At 40.3% G+C, this 20,505-nt stretch overlaps 2 long non-coding RNA genes across 4 annotated transcripts; both read left to right on the top strand.

Moving 5' to 3' along the window:
* The first annotated feature begins 7 nt into the window (after positions 1–7).
* Positions 8–10,528, top strand: LOC125022409. 3 transcript variants are annotated; one of them, XR_007114439.1, is made up of 6 exons: positions 8–110; positions 319–444; positions 1,564–1,669; positions 2,758–2,797; positions 7,115–9,006; positions 9,073–10,528. It is a non-coding gene; the product is annotated as an uncharacterized LOC125022409 (long non-coding RNA). The 3 variants fall into 3 exon arrangements; XR_007114440.1 differs by lacking the exon at positions 2,758–2,797; XR_007114438.1 differs by lacking the exons at positions 1,564–1,669; positions 2,758–2,797.
* A 1,003-nt stretch (positions 10,529–11,531) lies between these two features.
* LOC125022418 lies at positions 11,532–19,843 on the top strand. The gene is made up of 3 exons (XR_007114451.1): positions 11,532–11,802; positions 17,062–17,145; positions 19,659–19,843. It is a non-coding gene; the product is annotated as an uncharacterized LOC125022418 (long non-coding RNA).
* Positions 19,844–20,505: the final 662 nt, after the last annotated feature.

The following is a 20,505-nucleotide window of genomic DNA, read 5'->3' as shown; positions in this document are numbered from 1 at the left end:
TGTGTGTGTTTGTGTGTGTTCAGGTGCAGATTCTCCTGCAGGAGGTGCAGCAGCTCAGAGAGGATCTGAGGAGCAGAGACCGAACCATCGCACAGCTCACCCTGCAGCTGGTCTGTGCTTCACTCGTTCATCAGCCAGAGGATTAGACCAGATTATTACTTTTAATATTATATAGATTCATTTTGTAATAATTTGTCATTTTAAAATATATTTTCTTTGGCCTGGATGTTTGTTGGAAACGGTTTAAAAGCTCAAAATGATTAATCGTCTTTGTTTGACACAATTAAATGAATTGTATGATTGTGTGTGTGTGTGCAGACGGTTCCCACGGTGACCACCAGGTGTCGTTGCCAGGAGACGGCAGGAAAGATGGATCAGCACACGCAGACGAGTGTGATGGAGAGTGAGAGTGTGGCCTCACAGACACCCTGGAGAGAACACACTGTAAGAACACACACATCTGACATGTACCACACACATCTAACACACATAACACACACATTTAACACACATCCAACATGTAAACACACATTTATAGAACAGGAGGAAAAACAATGTTTATTTAGAAATGTGGGATATCAGACAGAGGCTGAAACATTTCAAGAATTATAAATAATAAAACAAATTCAGTGATGAAACATCTTTAACATCAGAGAGCTTTAAAAAATGTTAAACAGTTAAATCTGTTAGTGTCCCATCAGTAAACAGATCAAGGTCACATAAAGTTCCTTTAATTCAATCACACCAAAACCAAACCAGTCAACAGAGTAAACAGTGATCATCTGTGAAGTTTTTCATCTGAAGCTTCAGATTGTGGAAAACTAAAGACTCTTAAATCCTCCATCTTCTTCTGGAAATCGTGGCACTTGTTTTATTTTCCAGGAGAGTTTCTGAGGTGTTCAGGCTTCAAGCTGCTGATGTGTTTGTAGTATCTGAGGATAAGTTAAGTTTGAGCCAATAAAAAGAAACCACTGATGAGATGAGAACATAAACCAGACCATCGTCTGCATATATTTACCATAAACAAGAGAAAACAAGAAAAAAAAAACAAAGGTGCCAATACAGAACCTTGTGGTACACCGTCAGTTGTTTATCTGTGGTTTAAGTTTGACCGGATAAAGATAAACTAGCGGCAGGATGGGAACATAAATAAATAAAAGTAGGGGTGTGTACAAGAAAAAACTAACGTCCCCATACAGAGCCTTGTGGTACACCAACACTTTAAAAAGAGCAACAAAGATTGCTGGAACAGAGAAAGGACGAAGATAAATAATTTCGTGAACATAAATCAAACTATCATCTGCATATAGTCGAACATTTACATCACTTGATGTTGAATGTTGTCAAGAGGCAATGAAAAGGAGAAGTCGTCATACGAAGCCTTGTGGTACACCACCAGAGTTTAATCAAGGGTTTTGCCTTGTTGCAGAAGTTTGTGTTTCTGCTGCTGTGAATATCTTTGAGTCCAGAGTTTCCGGTCTTCTTCCACTCGATCTTTTCATCCATCTTTCCGTCTACCTGTCCAATCAGCATCCTTTCCTTCTCTTTACACTTTCTCTTCAGGCTTTTCCTCCTGTTCCTTTCCTCTCTCCTCCCTGGCAGTATCAGCGCTCCAGACCTTACAGGGGGAGGCCGAGGCCCAGCATCCCCCCCCACCTCGCTAAGAAAAGTGAGTCACATGACCCCCTCCTCCCCCCTCCCTTCCGTTCCTCCTTCTCCTCCTCATCATCAAACCTTCAAAGCATTTCAATCTTCATCCAAATCATCATCTTGCTCCTGTGATCAATAATTCACATTTGAAAACAAAAAACTTCTCTGGATTTAAAATATTAAACAGTAAAATAAATAAATATAAATAGACTTCAGTTCAGTTGTTAAACAAAATATATCAATAGATGTAAAAAAACAAAACAAAAATTATTGCGCCCCCATCTGTCCAGAGAACATCACTACAGATAGTAGCTATACTATCTCATCTCATCTTCCGTACCATTTAATCCTCACTAGGGTCACGGGGGGGGGGGGGGCTGGAGTCTATCCCACTGGCATCAGGTGAGAGGTGGGGTCCACCCTGGACAAGACGCCAGCCCATCGCAGGGCTAACACAGAGACATACAACCATTCGCACTCACACTCACACCTAGAGTCAATTTAGAGTCACCAATTAGCCTAACGAGCATGTCTTTGGAGGTGGGAGGGAACCGGAGTACCCGGAGAGAACCTACGAGAACACAGGGAGAACATGCAAAGTCCACCCAGAAAGACCCAAGCCATCGTGCCGCCCCTAGCTATACTGTAGTACTACTATATAGCTAACAGAAGTTAAGTTCTTTTATTAAATAAAGAGAAATATCTCCTGATTTTCTCTTTCTAATCTGTTTAAAGACGGGGTCCAGAACATTCAAAATAAAAAATAAACTCTGCAGCTTAAAGTGAATATTAATTGGACTCCAAACTCAAGGACTCCAAATTAAACTGTTTCTGTGTCTTGGACATTGTTTTATCATATTCATGGAGAATATCTGAGGAGTTCAACCTGGAATCAGCTGCTCAGTTCAGGACATCAGTCCAGCTCATAACTGTTTTAATTCATAATTAATTAACCTTTAACCTTCGTGCTCTCTCTTCATCCTGTCACCACCATCATCGTAGCTCCATGTTCTCTACAGACTGGTCTGATCTGATCATGTTCAATCTGCTTTGGTTTTTCTAACTGACCTCCTTCTGTCCTCTTTGTGTTTCTGCTACTTGGTCCAGGAGTGGAAACACTAGTGCTTTACTTCAGTGACACAGCATGGTAGGAACTTTTTATCTTCCTCTTCCTGATTCCTGCCTAGTTGATTCCTTGTCGTCCCTGTTTGTTCTAAAATAGATTTGAGTGGTTCTTAGAGTAGAATTAAGCCTCATGGAAACAGGAATTATATCTTTATAATGCAAAAACTAAAAAAAGGAATATATTACTGAAAATAGAAGAACAATGACAGAAATCTATGCAGAACGCACAAAAAGCTTCAAACCTAAAAAAGAAAAAAGATTTGGGTTCATCCAAGGGACATATTTATAAAAAAAAAGTTATCTTTTAAAGTAGTATTTGTGCTTTAATTCAGTCTACGTTCACACCATCTTCTTTAAATTAGGTTATATGTGAGGAATCATGTCTTAAAATCAGCGGAGCTACATTTACATTAAGTACATGGATCATTTTAAATGGAAACAACCAATCTTGTACATGTACATATGAATGTGAGCCAATAGGACTGTAACCGCCAAGATGGACTTGGTCATGTGGCTCCATATTATCGTATGGTTTCAGGTCTATCAGTAGACTAGATGGTAAAGATACAGAAACACAATAAAAAGAATAAATAATAATTACATAAAATATATTTTCTATATAAATACATAGATAAAAACTTGTTCTATAATCTGAACGATAAACCCACCGAGTAGCAGAATTATAAAACCTCATCATGATACATTCCTCCTGGAAATAATCCAAAATGCTGTCCTCTCTTTTTTTTTCCTCATAAATTTGATATCACCATCTCTTTGGCTGAGCTCCATAGCGTCTAGAATTAATAAAATTATTATTAGTTAATCTAGTGAGAGATTATTTCATTTGAAAGAAGTTTTAAGCAGTTTTACGTTTGGGGCGTTAAGTCGACATCATTTTATGACACAGCTTTGATAAATTAAAAACTAAGCAGCAGAATAGTCAAACACAAAACCTACTTCTACTTTCACCACTATCTAATTAATGGATTTTATACTTAAAGTTTCTTGTGTCCTTCAGAATTTCAGAATGAAAATGAATCAAAACATGAGCTGATTTACTTTAAGTATACAAAGAGAACCCAATCAAACTCATGTGTCTGTTCAAACGTATGACCCACGGGCCAAACGTGGCATAAATGGCTCTGAAGTGTTTCCATTGAACTTTAGAGATTTTTTATATGGAAACACGTAAGAGCGTAAAGGTGTTGTAGCTTTAGATCTTTGACAGGTTTTTAGAACTGTAGGTGTTTCCATTGCCAATTTTTATTGAGATATTTAGATTTTGTTCATTTCTAGCGGGACTGGAAACACAGCAACTGATACCTGGAACTAAACAGAAGCTGCTCTTCTTTTTCTTAACAAATCTCTGGTTGGTCATTACATGTCTCGTAATAGTTCAGTTCATTAAATGGAAACATTCAGAGTTTATTTACAGGTTATTATTCTGCTGTGTTACTGGTCCGGCCCCAGAGAGATCAAACTTGTCCCTGAACTAAAATGAGTTCGACCCCCCGGTGTAGAACATGGATGTTAGTCAATGATCTGTTTCAGGTGGAGAATGATCTTAAAACATTGTGGATTAATCACATGACTTACTTTAATATCCAATCTAACAGTAGATGAGTGGCCAGTCAGTCTTATTATTACCCATGAGTCATTGCACACCTCCTTCACACCGAAGCGAGTCCGATAAAAAGCCGCCCGGAGCCTCATCAGGAGGCAGCGCTGAGCTAAAATTATCTTTATAAATGCCTCTTCAATTATGAACCGGATGAGTCGCACTTCATGGCCGCTTCGCTCCGACACTTGAAGCCGTCGAACCTCTGGACAGGAGACACTGGGGACGAAGCCTCCGCCCCCGCCTCCTGGTGGCGCTGAGGATTGTGGGAGTTTTTTATTTTTTATTTTTGGGTGTACAGACTGAAGAGGTGCAACCATTGCCAATCGGAGCCTGCCATCCAAACCACAGGACCTACAGGAATCAGACCACCACCATCTGAAAATATCTTATCTAGCTTTTATCTCTGTACCTCAAACAAAATGTGGTCACCAGAGAACTTGGAATTGATTTTGACCGAGTCATGTCTCTGCAAAGTGAATGTTTTTTCCCACCCTGTTGTTGGAAGAATCTCACCGAAGTCATAGCACAACTTCTGTTTTTTTTTCTCGCTGCAAATTTAGACTTTTTCTTGTTTGATTGGCTGCAACAAATAAATCTTGCAGATGCATCAGCGGCACCAACTGGACTGGAGCGTTTGATAAATAGGTTCAAAGTTTTTGTTTTGTTTACTTCCATTATTTTACCTGGAAGTTCAGGTGAGGTGGTGTGTTCAGTGCTCCCTAATCTGTTAGAATAATCTAAATAACGTCCTGTAGTGTGTAAATGTTTGAGATTAGAGAGAAGACAGATATATTTTTTGAAAGACTCCTGAGCCCAGCGCCTTAAATCCTCCTAACGCTGATCTGTTCCAGATATCTCTGCTTCCTTTTGAAGGTTTCTCTCTGATGGTTATCATGCTGGAAGTTGAGCTGTTGGAATGAATGAACAGTTATTGAAGCTATCGCCACTCATTTTTTAACTTCCACCTGAAATCATGAAACTAAATGAGTGTTTCCACGGCAGCGACCTCATGTTTATTCACGACTGCTGTGATTTTAATAATGGAGCTAAGTGGCTGTGCAGCATGGAGTGATATTATTCATGTAATGAGCCTCCCGGGGCCAATGAGAGGACAGGACAGAGACTAAGAATGGCTGCATCAGCAATTTATACGCCAGGAAAAAAAGAGAGGAGAGGGCTGCTGTGATATAAGTCAGGGAAGCAGAACAGAGAATCCCTCCAAGGTGAATCCTGCATGTGGTCGAGGACTCTCTCCATCTCTCTGCCTGGCATCATGTCTTCCTTTCTCCCCTTTTTCTCCTTCTCTTTCTTTAATACATCCATCATGTCATGAATTATTTATGAGGGATGGACAAGACACTTTTAGGATGTTATAAATATCAGCGGTGAGCTGTAGTACCGCCCACCACCGCCAGATGCCAGTGTTCACCAGTAAATGTTCCTTTAGGTTTTCCAGTTTTCATTCTGCAGGAAACTTCCACAAGGCTTCACTTTTATACAACAACAAATGATTGATCTCATATTAAAAAATGAAATGACACAAACTAAAAGCCAGTGTGAGAATAAAGAGTTTCTGTCCACATTAAACGCGTTCATTAAACTCAAACATCATCTTTAAAATACACATCCCCTGCTCTCTCTCCTCAAACATGTGATGAATAATGTAATAAAGCACATTCGATGAATTCTTTATATTTCAACATTCTGCCGATAAAGCTGCAAAGTCATCAGGGCTAAAATCAAGTGATCATAATTAATGACCTGCAGGATGTTTGTCTGGTTAAAATATTTAGAAATGTTCTCTGCACAGATAAAAGAGAATATTTGAATAACAATCAGAAATTAAATGGGAAGCTGCACAGTGATGAACAAGACTGGAAAAAAATCTACCACCAATTAAATAAAAAAAGAAGTGACAAGAACATAAAACTTAGCTGAAACACTCAAAATCTGATTTTACACAAACTAAATATTATTTAACAGCCTCATGAATAAGGATCACATTTTTTTTCTGTCCTTGTATTTTTATATAGAGCTGTTAAAATTAACTCGTTAACATAGATTAATCCATCATCATGATTAATGTGATTAATAATCTGAACCCAGTGAAGCGTCTGCAGCAGAACGACTGTGAACGTGCTCAGTTTGTCCAAATAGAGGTAACGTTACCAAAATAAGTTCTGTTTTCACTGAAGCATCGAAGCACTTCCAGCCTCAAACAGCACATGAACCAAGCCAAGCATACGTTAGCGGGGATTCTGCTAGCACTTGGGCTAACGCGGCTAACAGCTGGAGACAAACCAAGACAAACCAAGACAAAGACAAGCTGCCAATGCTGCTGCTAATATGTGTCCACTCCTGCAGCCACTGTTCACTGGGAGAGACTGTTCTCAATAAGAAGCGTCAGCTCTCCTCTGGTTGGACAATGTCAACAAGTTAGTTGTCTCCGTAGCAACAGGGACACGTTGTCACTGTGGACAAAGAAAGACACTAAAAGGTGTTGAGTTGTGTTTAATGAGCACGTTAAGTGCAGATATATTCTCTTTTTCCTGGAGTCTGTTTGCTCAATGAAACAAAATTAAGAATGAGATGAGATTGATTTAATTGCGATTAATCTGAATCAATCCACATCAACCCTGAGATTAATCTGAGTAAATATTGTTATCATTTGACAGCTCTAGTTTTTAAACACCATCCTTTTCTCTCTTTTTTTTACAGTCACAGATACTTCACTCCTCCAATCAGGAAGTCCAGGAATCACTGACAGTCCCAGCGCTCACACAAGCTCCGCCTCCAGCCAGCATTAGCCCCGCCTCCGCTGACTGCACGGCCCACAGAGGAGAGGATGATGGGAAACGACGGACAAAGATGGAGGAGCGATTAGAAAGAAGAGGTCCCTCCTCTAGATCCCTGCTGCCCCCCCAGCCCTCTAAGCTCCACCTCTTCCTGTCGCACACTTCCTCCGCCCCTGGCTCCGCCTCTCCAAAGTCTGGGGTTAAGATCAGAACGATGGCCTCCTCCTCTTCCTCCTCCCGCCTCCCCAAGCCAAAGATCCATTGAAGCTCCTCCTTCCTAACGCACAGCGACGTGATCGGAAACTCGATGTTTAACTTATTTAACGTTAATATTTAGAGCAGAGTTTAGTTATAAAGGTTCAGAACGTTTGTGGGCTCAGATGTTAATGAGGAAATAAAATGACGACTAAAATAAACTGATCTTCACTCGCTGTGTGTTAGGAACCGATTCCCCTCCGCCCTTCATCCTTCCCGTGAGTCTTCCTCAGGAGGAGGAGTCATCAAACACCTGAAGCGACTTGAATCCAACCTCGACCTCCGACATCATTCATTCATTCTGAAACACTGAAGGTCAGAAAACCAACTTCTCACTGCGTTCACTCGTTCCTTCCACTTTGGTTCTCATGAAACCAGACCAACCGGTTTGATTTCAGACACGTCTGGAATCGTTTTCCATATCACTGCTGTTCACTGTGAGAAAACTTCCTCCGGTGTGAGCTGAGCACACGCCTGAAGGAGGAAGACAATCATTTATTTTATTTATTCATTCATTGTTCTGACGTTTTTTAATGTAGACAAGTCTCAGTATGCTTCAAATAAAATCAGTCACCTCCAGTTTAAAGAAACCAACACTGCCTTCAAATGGTTTTTGGCCCACGCTCCATATGTTTGACACCGGTCATCTAGAAGCTAACAAGCTAATTAGCGATAAACATAATGACACAATGAAAAGAGTAACTTTGTCCTCAGATATAAAATCAAAACTCTAATGTATTAACTTAATGTTTCTGAATATGTCATGAAAACCACAAGGGGGCGCCACTCACGTAAAAACAACTTTTACTTTAACTTTACTGTCCAGAAACATTTCACAACAACACATAAAGACTGATATGAAAAATGAAATAAATAAAGACCTCATTAGAGGCAGCAGCTGCTACAATATTCTACTGACCACATGGTGGCGCTGCTGCTGATTTACACTCAGACTGAGACCAGATCTTAAGTTCTGGCTGAGGATGAATTAATGGAGACACATTTTAATTAATTAAGACCAGGATGATCAAATAATTTATTAATCTGTGGAATCAGGTTCAGTCATGATCTAGAGATAAATCTGGAGCCTTTGGAGGAATTTTATTTCTGATCAACTTGATTATTTTTAATTGAATTTAAATGATGTGAATGACTGTGATCCGGTAGGTTTGAAGCCGGTTTGAAGCCGGTTTGAAGCTGGTTTGAAGCCAGTTTGAAGCCGGTTTGAAGCCGGTTTGAAGCATACTGAGCTCGTTAAACTTCTACTTCGTCGTTCCTGCGTCAACATTCAGCTTCTCTGAGTTTTATTCTGACTTGTGCAGCCGGATCACGTCTCCACCGCCGCCCTAACATTTAGTCAAAGGAACACTCTGACATTTTCCCTCCACCGGTGAATCAAACAGTAAAATATCAGCGCCGCTCGCTTTAACGTCACAGTATGCAAGAAAATATGCAACACAGTCGTAGGTTTAACTCCGAGATGACTCACGCTGCCCTGATTTATATATGCAAAACGTTTCCTGTCCACAGACTCGCTGACAATCACCGCACTGAGGCCGGGTCCCTCAGACCAGTCCCCAAACCAGGTCCTCAACCGGGTCCCTGAGGCCGGGTCCCTCAGACCAGGTCCCTCAGACCAGGTCCCTGAGGCCGGGGTCCCTGAGGCCGGGGTCCCTGAGGCCGGGGTCCCTGAGGCTGGGGTCCCTGAGGCCGGGTCCCTGGACGACAACAGCAACAAAAATATAAAGACAACAGTAGTTTTTTCAGTAGTTTGGACGTGAGTTTGAGTTTCATAACAAAAATTAATTAAGAGTCACAGCTGACAGTTTATTCATTGGAATATTATATAATTATACGAGTTAAAACCTATTTCAAAGTAAAACTAAGAGCAAACAAACGTCACATTTATCTTCACGTCTAAATGAAGAGGACTCATATTTATTTATTTAGTTTTAATTAAATTAAGTTCATATTAAATCCACTCCAGTAAAGACTAAAACACGTTCTCAACAGATTAGATCCAGCTCTGGTTTAATTAAATTAAATCCAGGTTTAGCCTCGGGTTCATCAGAATCATTTTTTAATTATCAGAATCCGGTGTCGTGTTAAAAATCTACAAGTTTCAGTCGGTGTTGACTAAAATGAACTCATTTTTCTCTCTATTTAATTATATTTCTCTTATTTAATTTAAATCACAAACATGTTCAGAGAACGTTTCTGTTCTTCCCTACGATGGAAGATTCCAGAGTTCAGCTCTAATCTCAGCCTCTAAAACACATAAAAGTAAAGTGAGGAACTTTATCAGATATGAACACGACACCGGTCACTCTCCTCTACGGTCATTTCTGTTTTCTTCTTATTTTAAAAGTTGTTGTTGTGTCCAGCTGATCCTCTCTCAGCTCTTCTTTCTGCTTATTACTCTAATCACCGTCAATAAAATGAACTTTAAAAAGATAAAAACACTTAAAATTCACAAATTAAAGAAATAAAAACAGGACTTTTAGTGAAGGAACGTGATTTAACTTTAGGGTGTGATGGGTGAGGATGGAGGGTGATATATATTTAATTGAGCCGTGTAGTCGCTCCACTGTCTGCTCTGCTTTTATTTTGTTGTGCAATAACCAGAGAAGTCGTTATTTATGAACTGTAATGGATTAAACATGTCGATGTTAAAGAAGCTAAAAATGCACTTTAAATAATAAAACTGATTTTATTTACTTTTATTTATCTTTAATTTTGTTGCTGCGTTCAAGTCACACGGAGAAAAGTGGAAAACACATTGTCCGTTATTTATGTCCATTATTTATTATTTAAACGGTTCAAAAGACGTCGAGAAATTCTTCTTCTGTTTGTTTTAAAGTCGCCTAAAAAACTTAAATCGGAGAAAAATTGAATCAAACTTTTGCCTTTTTAGTTTTAAAGGAGTTCACGCTTAGTGACCTGAACGCAGCACGAATGTGTTCAGGACGTTTCTTTAAATCCTCGGATCGCTGCAGCTCATTGGTCAGTGTGTGTGGTTCTCTTCTGTCATTGGCTGAAATGTCTCTGATGCTGCTCCAATAAAAAATAACCTTCATCAAAAGCTCCTCTTGTTTCTTGTCATTCTTCAACAAATACAAAGTTCTTCTTCTTATTTATTTATTATTTTTTATTTTTATATTTTTATTAACATTTATTATTATTATTATTATTATTGTACCGGCCAATCACCATTAAAACAGAAGAAGATGATGTTTAGGTTTATTTATTATAATTTTTATTTTGTACTAAGATTTTAAGTAAAACTTTTAGTTGTGTTCTTATTGGTTGTTCTGCTAACCAACCACTTTCAAAACATTTAGACTTAACAGGGACGAGGTTCAATAAATAAGTAAATCAGACTTGACCTGATCTGATCTTAAAATAAATGAAAAATCATCTTCATCTGGGACTAAACACCGACTAAAATCATAGTTCCAGAATCTTTTCTGTTTTTTTCCTTCCTGGTCGTCTCCTGCATGTACGAGCAAGGACTTCTGGGTAATGTAGTCCCTGTGGAGGTGATGGAGCTACATTAACCTTTCCTTAAACCCTGAACATCATCAGCTGTTTTTACCCAGAGGAATTATTATTATCATAATTAAAATAAAAATGGTCATCATCATCACGGTGGAGCTGACTGAACGTGTTTTTAATGAGCTCTGTAGGTTTCATTAAATAAATAAATGTCTCTAAAGCTCGTTAGCAGCTGACACATGAAACAACATTTACACCTGTTTCATGAATAAATCCAGACTTTTCATTTATTCTTTGTGTATCTTGCTTCATACGTAGCAACGGCTCAACCACAGCTCCTCAGTAAGATCAGAGTTAGAAAGAAATGTCCTGGAATCTCTCCTCACATCAGACTCTGATGACTGTGCCTGTGTTTTAATTGTGTGGTCACGTCCTTAAGTACGAACCAGACCTTCCTCTGAGTGTGCATGAATCAACCTGCTCTTTCCGGACTCGTTCATGTTCAGCCTTCTGTCTTCTAATCTCCATCTTATTATTTTTGTGCTCTGAGTATTTCCGTTAACGGCCTCAGACGGTGAAGTGAAGTGAAGTGATGTGTGTGGCAGCTGCAGCCAATCAGGAGGAAATCTGTGGCGTCTGTCTTTCCATCAGCGCGCCCATAAACGTCGAGGTGGCTGTAAAACGGAGCGGCTGATTTAAGAGCCGCTGATTTTTATTGCAGCCATCTTTGTTTTGGTCGCAGACAGATTCCATTCCCACGTCGTCAGGTTGTATTTGAGCAGGAGCTGCAGAATGGGACAGAAAGATGAGTTTCTTCAGGCCTCCGTGCATCAGGATGACGGACACTCACCTGTTTTCCTGGTGAGTCCTGAACTCTTAACTAGACAGACTCTCCTCTGACTGGATGATCAACCTGAGGTCCGTATCACGAAGCAGGATCACAGACTTATGGAGGTAACTTCAGGGTTAACTCTGTGTTTCTGGATTCATCCTTATGGAGCTACGCTCATCCAGATCATAGTTGTTGTGGATAAGTTCAGCTGGATAAGTTGGAGGAACCTTAGTAAGTTCACTTCCTGATACAGGCCTCAGGACCACAAATACCTACACAACATCCTGATGATACACAATAAAGTGAAGAGCGGCTCTAACTAGCCCCAAAGCTAACATTAGCTCTTCCTAGCCTCTAAGCTAACAGTGGGATAACAGGATGATCCATCACCAGGTGTTAAAAGATCATCATGATTTCTACTTTTCTTCTTCTTCAGTGTTTCAGTGACGTCAACCTGCAACATCCTCTTCTTCTGTGGTGGTTTAAAGGCTCTGACTGGAGAATTAGCTCCACCTGTTGTTCACACAGAACATTTCTCCTCATCTGATCGGATGAATGATAGTGTTCGTTCATTTCTTGACCAAAAACTAAAATCTTTAATACTATGTTTTGCGTTTCCAGATCTGTGTCATATTTAATTATAGAGGAGGTTCAATTTATCAAATAAATTCCCCAAAGTTTCTGCTGAACTTTAGTTTTGAGGCGAGCCAGTGATCCATCACTGATTAATCTGTTTACTGATGTTATTTATTCTGTTATTATTGTGAAATATATAAAACCTCTGTTAGAAAGCTTCAGTTTAAGATGAGACCAGAACACAGACGTCGTCCTGTTGTTGAAGCTTTTCATTTACTTTTGAATCAAGTTGCTGATGATCCAGGTTTTTCCAGTATCATCAGACAGAGCCCTAAAAGCCAGCGGTGTATTTATTAAGGCATGAAAAGCAGATTTAAGGTTTTTTAAATATCATGGTCTCTGATCCCATTAGTCCAGGAACATTTACAACATTTAGAAACATGAATACATCTCCTCTGTCTGTCATGTTTGGTCCATTTTCATCTTTTTACTGTTAATTTGAGGCTTTGCTGATATAACACACATCTATTAGAGTCTCTGAGACTCTAGAGCGAATAATAACATTTGATAATGTGGAAATAATAAATAAAAGACGTCCTCCGTGACTCCTGAGCAACCAGGAACCGCTAAAACTAATTAAACTAACTTTTAATTGACTCTGTTTTGCTAAAAAAAAAAAAAAAAAACGTTCTTCAGGACTATTTTCAGCTTTAAAATCAGAACAGAAACATGTTGAGATCATGTTACCGTCATTATTCATCATTAACTCTGGACGAAGACGCTGAGGAGATGCTGTGTTTAAGTAGATCTCTGTGTAAAGAGATAAATCTGATTTCAGAGTTCAGTCACACAAATTTTATTTCCTTCTTATCAGAGATGTTTCTCTCTCTTCCTCTGAGGATGGAAGCTTCCAGGTTCAGTTCTTAAAGTCTCTTAAATCCACTCCATGTGCTGCTAAAGCGTCAGAGCAGAATCAAACATCCTCTTTAGATGAACAATAATCAGAAAACAGTGGAAGACGTCAGAACTTTGTCTTGGTTTCTAGTGAACGTCATGGTTCAGATCATTTAGGTTCAGTTCGGAGGTGTTGGAGGATGGAAGGAGACCTCATCCTCCTTCCAGCTCCGTATTTAGTCTGAATTTAATTTAACGTTTCTGGATCTGCTGAGACTCGATGTGGAATGAGGAGTACATCAGGCTGGGAAATAACATGACGTGTTCACAGCCACGTGTTTCAGGAGGAACTCAGGACTCACCGGGGCTCAGATTGTCCCCTCAGGACCCCCCAGTAAACCTCCGTCAGTCCTACAAGTGGCTGAGCGACGCAAACCAGGAACAACAGAAGAGAAATGAGCAGAGAACTGGAGAGATGTAGATCATAAATACAGTCAACTCTGTACAAACCAGATGAGACGAACGTCCTGATGAGGACAAACTTTGAACAAGTCATTCTGAGATCCTCCAACACCTGGTCTCACCTGGTCTCACCTGGTCCATCTACCTGCTCTTAATTCATTAAAATGTGTCTCAAAGCGTGTCCCCAGCCAGCACTGGAGATCTGGCCTCAGTCTGTGCGTAAATGAGCAGCAGCCCCACCATGTGGTCAGTAGAATAATGTATCAGCTGCTGTCTCTGATGGATCTTTACCTACCACTGGACCAGAACCAGGACCACATGGTTGGAGACTTGGAGACATGATCCAGATTCAGGATCCAGATGGAAAAACTCTGACATGATGAGATCTTTATTCATGACGTTAGTTATTTTAGAGAAGAAAGGAAGGATGAAGGAACCTCAGTCATGGACATGGGGGGAGGGAAACCAAGCTTCATCTGAACCTGAAACCAACGTCAGAAGTGGGATTCGAACCCACACCTCCAGCGCCTTGGACCGCTCGGCCACCCTGACACATCTGATAGAAGGAGGGAGGGAGACTCTGAGTTTAAGACTCAGCGCCTTGATTCTGTTACATGAGCACGTTTCCCAGTTTTGTTTAACTTGAAACATTTCACACTACTTTGGTGAAAATCTCGTTCATGACAAAGTAGAGTTGCTTTAAAAACCGAAATATCTGTAAATGAATCAAATCTGGACCTCATGAAAAATAAAGAATGAAAATCAGTGCTTAGCCTCTCAGCTAATAGGCAACTTCATCACATCCCATTCCTCTCAGTGAGGTTTATTGTCATGTGGTTTTCATTGAGCCAATCAGAGAAGATCCAGGAAACATCCTCAGGTCTAATCAGGGTCTAATGTGGTCTACAAGGTCCCCCTCTGACCTGGTTTATTAGGAACCATGAAGAAGAACAAGTGTCCTAATGTTTCTAATGCGATGATGTTGACAAGTGTCTGAATCAGCTCTGGTGTTCTAATGGGACAAATACATGTTTATATTAGTTTACTATAAGATAACAGTCCTCTGACGTCCTATAAACACACTCTAAGTTTGAAAGTATTTCAGTAAGTGTCCTATAAAGGGTTAAATTTGAAAAAGAGCAGGAGGAATAAAAAGTTTCCCATGCGCCATGTTCTCGCTCAGACTGTGTGTTAGAAGTCAGCCTTGGCTCGGCGATACCTGACAGAGGCCGAGGACAGACGAGAGGATGCTGCTAACAGTAACCATGGTAACGCCAAAACCAGAAAACCAGAATAACTTTAAGGCAGAGTTGGCGTGAGGTTCATGTTAATGTGAATCAGTACCAGGAGGTAAAACCTGAATCGTATGAAGGTTTTATTATTATATATTTATTATTTATTTCATAAAGACTTAACTTCACAGGTTCTAAAAGACACTGACATATCTAAATATCTTAACGGTAGAATATCCAAAAACTAACCTCACACTCAAATCTAAACATCTTCATCAACACAGAGTAATTGAGCCAGGAGGCTAATAAGAGCTACTGTTAGCTGGGAGGCTAGGAAGAGCTACTGTTAGCTGGGAGGCTAGGAAGAGCTACTGTTAGCTGGGAGGCTAGGAAGAGTTACTGTTAGCTGGGAGGCTAGGAAGAGCTACTCCTAGCTGGGATGAATCAGAGCAGGACCTTGTGAAAAATCAATCAACAGTGGTACCTGCCTCTAGCTAACTTAGCCTCCTAGCAAATAGTAGATCTTTCTAGCCTACTAGCCTCTAAGGTAATAGTAGTTTTCCTTAGCTTCCTAGCCTAACCCTAGTTTCCTAGCCTCCCAGCTAACTGTAGCTCTTCCTAGCCTCCCAGCTAATTAACCTATTAACTCGTTTGAATCCAGACTACTGCCCCCTGGTGGTTTGAAGAGTAATTTGCTCTCAGGTGTTCAGTCCATAAATGGAAGAGTTAAAGAGTTAAAATCATAATTATCCTTTAGATACGTTGATTAGTTCCCTACTCCGTAGAGTTTTATCAGATAAATATTACAGACATTTTCTCCCGGTCTGAGATGTTGTATCAGTCTCCAACTCTCGAAGCATCAGATCTGTTGTTGTGCTGGATGTTGTGATGTTGTGTTTTGGCCGTCTGTGTGTTTGAATGAACCACAATAGGATCCAGCAAGACGAGCTGTGTGTCTGGTTGAATGGTTAGAAACGGGAATAAAAGATGAAAGCAGCAGTTGCATGTGAGGAAGAATTGATCTGTTTTCTTCAAGCAGCACTTTGGGAGAGAAAAATGCCACTCGCTGCTCGGCTTCATGAATAATGTTCAGACGACGGCGTTAAACGAGGAGCTGACAGAAACGGCTCCACACGGGCGCATTCAGCCTGTCACAAGTGTCCGTTTGTGAAAGGTTGAAGAGCTCGTTTGACCTGTAAACATTAACCATGAAACCTGATTCATGGTTAACAGCTCTCTGCACATCTGCATCTCACCAGCCTCATTAAAGGGCAGCTCTCTCCCACTCGAGGAAACACAAAGGAAACAGAATCAGAACAAAGAAAAAGATGTTTATGCCTTTACACACCAACCAAATCCTGTAGATTCATAAGAAATGAGGAACGTGTCCGTGTATCAGCACGACAACATCTTCCATAAACGCTGTTTGTCATTCTGTGGAGGATCCTGCACGAACCACCAACCGCTTAGCTTTGAAAAATATTCAGTCAAATGAAAACAAGCTCTAAACACTTTACAAAACAAACTAATTAAATCCTGTTGCTCAGTTTACACAGAAACATTTGTTCTGTTGATGGAGGCTGATCACATGATAAGTCAAACATATATCTTACTATTCTCTATTAGAAATATTCACATTTCTGCATAAAAGTGTCTCAAAACCTCAACAGATTTTTTTTCCTGAGAGTCGACATGAACGTACATCAGTGTCATATTAACATAGATTTTATTCACCCACAAGGAAAGTTGTTTAGTCGCAGTAGCTTAGTTGTACATAAAAACAATACTGAGATCCACAAGTAAAAATAAAAAAAATAAACATTTAATAAAATAAAATATATGTAAAACTCTAATAAAATAAAAACAGAATATAATTAAAAATCTTGTATAATGAAAATAACGTAAAAATAAGTAAAAATACAAAAAATATATGTTAAAATATAGTAAAAATAAAATAGTATAGGCAAAAAAACATCACATAGAAACTACTGTATAAAAATAGAGACAGAGGTGAATATATATATTATATTCCTATAGGCAGGATTAATAATGTGCATTAATATTAACAAGGTGTTGTGTTGTTGCGCTTGGTCCCATTCACTATCATTATGACCTGTCCTGCAGCCTCCAGCCACCAGGGGGAGCTCTACATACTTCAGCTTCACTGTAGAGGACCTGTCATGTTGTCCACTAGTTATACAGGCTATGGTAAGTGTCCAATGGGTGTGCAGCTGCACATTCTTCTTCTTCTACTAATTCACCTTTTGGGTTTGATCTACTGGTCTGATTACTGCCCTCTGCAGGACAAACGTCTCTAAACAAACATCACGGCCTCTTCAGGGGCCACATTCAGCCCAGTTTGATCCCAAGTGGGTTGGACCAGTAACAGAATAGTAACCTATAAGAATATAAACGTATAAATGACAACTCTAAACTGTTTCCATTTGTTTTGGTTCAAAAAAGAACAAGTAAATTAGGAGAATGTTTACATTTAATAAAATATCCTTTAAAAACATTATTCCTTCATATAAATCAGTGCAATCTGGACTCATGTCGGTCTGCTGTCTGGTCCTGGTTCTGTCTGGTCCTGAGTCTCTTTAGTCCTGGATCTGTCTGGTCCTGATCTGTCAGGTCCTGGGTCTGTTTAGTCCTGATCTGTCTGGTTCTGGCTCTGTCTGGTCCTTGGACTGTTTAGTCCTTGTCTGTCTGGTCCTGGTTCTGTCTGGTCCTGATCTGTCTGGTCCTGGGTCTGTCTGGTCCTGATCTGTCTGGTCCCGGGTCTGTCTGGTCCTTGGACTGTTTAGTCCTGGTCTGTCTGGTCCTGTTCTGTCTGGTCCTGGTTCTGTCTGGTCCTGATCTGTCTGGTCCTGGGTCTGTCTGGTCCTAGTTCTGTCTAGTCCTGGTCTCAGTGTTGTGTTCTGTTCACTTGTGTGAATAAACCAGTGGGTAAATTAGGACCCTGCGGGCAAGATCAGACCCTCTGATGGACCGTTTTTGGCCCACGGGCCGTATGTTTGACCCCTGTGCTGTACAGAGGGAGGAGTTAGTTTGACAAACACAAGACACTGAGTGACTGTCGAGTCATTGGTTCGCTCCCCGCTGACTCAAGCAGCAGGAAGCTCTTCAGTCTGAGCCTCAGCCTCCGTGTCACACTCCCTCCTCAGACTGGAGACTCAGGAACCTCCAAGACCGAGAAACTGAGAAGGATTCACTCTACTTTTACTGTTCTGGCGTCTCTGTAGGAGGCGGAGTCATGGAAGTTCACCAGATCACTAAATGTTGGTCTTTTACACCAACTCCTCGTCCGTGTGTTGAGATATGGGAAAAGAGTAAATCCATTTTATTGTTTTCTTATCTTTAGTAAAAGTGTGTGCGATGAGTATGAATAATAACAAAAGGGAATACTTACAAGGCCTCAGTGTAGATTCATTGTTCAGAAACTAAAAATCTTTTTAAATTAAAGAAAGGTTCCAGTGCTCGATAGTAAACAAAAAAGATATAATAAAAAACAGGTTGAATGCTGAATTTTAAATGAAGCTTCTTAATAATAAAGTGATTTCACAGGAGAATAAGGAGAGAATCACTTTTCTGTTTTCATAAAATAATCGGTGAGGCAGCAGAGAACGAAACAACGTCGACCTGCAAAGAAACTTCCAGCAACTTCTAGCCCACAGATATTTTACTGTAGAGGAAGTTGATCTGGAGTCTCTCTGGTGGGAACTGATTCTGCTCCAGTTAAGATCTTCTGTTCCAATCAGATCAGTCAAAACATCCAGTTGACACCTTTATAGACGACTGAAGAACAAACTAATCAAAGCGTTTAATCACATTATGTCACGTACGTCGATGCTCTCTAACTAGTTAACCTGGAATAATCATCATCCTGATTGATGTGATTATTAATCTGATAATAAACTTGGGCTAACGCGGCTAACAGCTGGAGACAAACCAAGACAAACCAGGACAAAGACAAGCTGCCAATGCTGCTGCTAATATGTGTCCACTCCTGCAGCCACTGTTCACTGGGAGACACTGTTCTCAATAAGAAGCGTCAGCTCTCCTCTGGTTGGACAATGTCCACAAGTTAGTTTGTCTCCGTAGCAACAGGGACACATTCATGTGGACACATGGTGGACAAAAAAGACACAAACAGTTGTTGAAGGTGTTGATTCAACACGTTCAGTGCAGATATATTCTCTGGAGTCTGTTTGCTAAATGAACAATGAAACACATCAATAGAGATTAAACAGAGACCAAGACCATGAACGAGCTCCAACATGTTCAGAAACACAATTCAGTTACTTTGGGTTTGTTCTAAGTGGGAGTTTATTTATTTATTTTGCAAAAAGACTGGAATGATAATCAAGATAATAAGAAGATAATCAAGAAGTCTTTGCGAGATCTTGAAGAACATTCTTAAATCCTGAGAATCTGAAGAAGATGTTGTGCACATTTGTACATGTTTTGCATCATCTAACATCACCACCAGAGTCCTGAATGTTGACACTGTATTTTACAACAACACAGATTTGACCATAAAAACAGAAATGAAGTACTAGTATGTAGTAGTAAACGTGTAGATCCAGGCCCGGCCTCATATTAGCTGGTGTCCTCTGGTCCTCACAAACACCTCATTAACGTCCTTTCAGTGTCTGTTCTGACCTTTGACCCACACTTTATTTTCTAAACGAGAAAAGCAAACCCTCCTCGTCCTCCTGCAGCTTTGTCGGCCTTTCACTCACGTATGGGAACCCATCGCCGTGACCTCCTCCACCCTCTGGCTCACAGCGAGGCGTCGACCTTTAACCCCAATTTGTCTTCCACGCTGCTGCTAGCGTCGGACATGACAGCTGAGATGAAGCGTGGTGCTGAGGGGAATCCACACACTTTCCCTCCTGTCGGTTTGAGGCGCCGTGTTTGTTGGTGTTAAATAAATCATTAAGACTCTGAAGAGGAATCTGAACAGCCTCCGTTTTTATCATAAAACTGGACGAGTGCTCGGAGCGTTTTAAAACATTTCTCTGGTTAAATATGTGTAGAGATCATTTATACCTCAGCTTAATTTATTAGTTATTATTGAGATTCTTACAGTGTAAATAGGAAAGATGTTTTATTTGAATTTAATTTGTCTGTTGAAGGCTGCTTACATTTAGCCTGTTAGCTCTGCTCATAGCATTCTGCTGTCAGTGCTAACAGGCTGGTAGCAGTAGTATTTCTATTAGCAACAGTGTTAGCTTCACCTTAATGTCACCGTTAGCTTCAGCTTTAGCATCACCTTTAGCATGGCCTCTGTTTTCCTTCCTTGTCATTTGTGTCATTGACTGTGGTCATTTTAATGGGCTGCCCTGTGTATTTTACTTTGTTCCCATATGCAAATAGGATTGTGCCATAGCGTAGCGGGCTCGTCCGTCTTCTTGTCACGCTTCGTTTTTCGGTCACAGATCCAGTCATAGTAAAATGAGCACGGAGGATCTCCACGTAGCCTCCAAATAAAGGAGGTAGAAACCAAAAACAAGCAGCTTGAGGTGGAAGCCATGCATCTGCACATAAGGGCTCTCGAGCTGGAGA

This window comes from Mugil cephalus, chromosome 16 (genome assembly GCF_022458985.1).
Source record: "Mugil cephalus isolate CIBA_MC_2020 chromosome 16, CIBA_Mcephalus_1.1, whole genome shotgun sequence".
NCBI lineage: Eukaryota > Metazoa > Chordata > Actinopteri > Mugiliformes > Mugilidae > Mugil > Mugil cephalus.
Note: the sequence above shows the minus strand (reverse complement) of the source record. Positions and strands in the feature narration are given on the sequence as shown.